Here is a 2,316-nt window from a genome sequence, read left to right as displayed (position 1 = left end):
TCACTGTCCCCCAGCCCTCTGGGGGAATCTCCGTCTGTAAGTGCCTTCACTGCACTTCCTCTTGGCTCCCACTGGACTGAGGCCTGGGCTGTCAGTGTTAAGCTGCCAGGGTCAGTGCTAAATGAATTGTGGAACTTTCCAGTTTTTGTGCCTTAGGAGCTGCTGCTGGCTCCAGCGGGCTCTGTTGCCTGTGACTGTTCAGGTTCCCATCCCCCAGAGCACCCTCATCCACCGCTTTGTTTACCTGGAGGTAGTAAATGTCCCAGCTGCCCCGTGGGGGAGGAGACTGCAGTCCTAGACTGCGCAGAGCTTTGTTTCCATGGTAATGTCAAGCTAAAGGCTTGCCCCCCACCAAAGAAGTGGGTGAGCACTGTGTTCCAGCCTCTCACCGTGTCTACATCTGGCCCTCCCCTTTTGTATGCCTTTGTGGCTGTCTCCATGGCAACCGAATGGCAGGGAGTCTCCAAGATCTCTGATTGCTGCTTGCTTTCTGGCCCCAGAGTCCTGGGTCTCAGGATGGTGGCTGACTGTATCTCACTCTGAGATATAAGGGGGGGGCGGGTGTGACAAAATCGACTGGTCTCCAAAGGTTCCCTGCTAGTCAGGTTTAAGGCCTGTCAGAAGTGTGGTCTTGGGGTTGGAGAGATGGCTCAATGGTTAAAAGCATTGCCTGCTCTTCCAAAGGTCCTGAGTTCAATTCCCGACAACCACATGGTGGCTCACAACCATCTGTAAAGAGATGTGGTGCCCTCTTCTGGCCTGCAGACATGCACACAGACAGAATATTGTATACATAATAAATAAATTTTTTTTTTAAAAAAAAAAGTGTGGTCTTTTCTGGGTAGGGCAGTTCCAGCCTGGACAGCCAGAATAAAGCTAGGCAGGAGAAGGTGGAGTCAGGCAGACATGACGTAGCTGCTGATGCCCCCCACACACACCTTTCCAGTAAACCACAGCCTCATTGCAATACACAGATAGCTTAATTCGCCAGGCAGTGGTGGTGCACGCCTTTGGGAGGTATAAGCAGGCGGAGTTCAATGCCAGCCTGGTCTACAAGAGCTAATTCTAGAACAGGCACCAAAACTACACTGAGAAACCCCTGCCCAGTTTGTTCTATTTTGAGACAAGGTCTCACTCTAGTTCTGGCTAGCCTGAAACTGAGTAAGTAGGCAAGGCCGCCCTTGAACTAACAAGAGATTCAGCTGCCCCTGGTTTGCTAAGATTAAAGGTGAGCGTCACCATGCCTGGCCCTTGTGGGAAACTCTTGGCCTCATTGTACCATGTTCTTACACCAGGGAGGACATGTCCCAAATAACTTAGCAAAGAGGCAGAGCAGAAAGGCCACAGGAGTGCCAGGTTCGGTCGCTCTCCTTGCTGCTGTGACCAAGCACCTGGCACCTTGGGGAAATCAGGGTAGGCTCATGTGGCTTCACAGTTGATGGGCGAGGACAGCATGGCGGCTTGAGCCTGTAGTGGTGACTTGCATTCAGTCAGGAAGCATGGAGTGGAGCCTGCTGCTCAACGCAAGTGCTTTAGATTTAGAGTGGGACCCAAGTCCATGGGTGGGAGCCCACACTGGGGTGGGAGCCCCCAGGTGCTGCACTATCCACAGTGAGTGTATATGTCCACTCCACCTGGAGAACCCTTTTCTGCAAAGCTGCGGGAACTTCTGTCCTTTGGATAAGTCAGTTCTGTAAAAATCTTATGAAATCATGGCAGTTCTCCCTTCTGTAGTATCCCAGAAGTGTATCAATGGATAAACCTGATTTTTCCTGTAGGGCAACCGGATCCCTCCCCACACACCATGAAGCCCTGGCGTGAAAAGGATCCAGTCCTTGTTCTCACAGCCAAAATATACATAAAAATAATCCCCCATGAGCTTTCTTTATTGACAGCACTCACTGAAGAGAGGAGACTCAGAAGCTGTAATCTCCTGGTCTGCTCTGACTTAACATTCTGTATTACCCATTACCTTGGTTTCAACTAACAGGACCATAGCCCAGGAGATTAACTATACAGGAAAAAGGCCTGAGTCAGAGAGAAAAATTCTCACCTGGGCACCCTGCTGGAGTCAAGCAGGGCCCCCAGAAGAAATTCCTTTAAAGTCAACCAGCTAGGTGCTGATGCAAATCAAGCCCACAGGAGCTTCACAACCACGCCCCCGCTGAGATATAAGGTGCCTGCTTGCCAGATCCACCAGTCTCATGACCATGAAAATGCATGCTTGATACTATTGTTACCGCCTATGGGACTGTTAATGTGTCTGTCTGCCTATGTAAACGGAAAGCTTTGTGGATCACTCCTTGCTCTTACCCT

Source organism: Chionomys nivalis, chromosome 13 (assembly GCF_950005125.1).
Source record: "Chionomys nivalis chromosome 13, mChiNiv1.1, whole genome shotgun sequence".
Lineage (NCBI taxonomy): Eukaryota > Metazoa > Chordata > Mammalia > Rodentia > Cricetidae > Chionomys > Chionomys nivalis.
Note: the sequence above shows the minus strand (reverse complement) of the source record.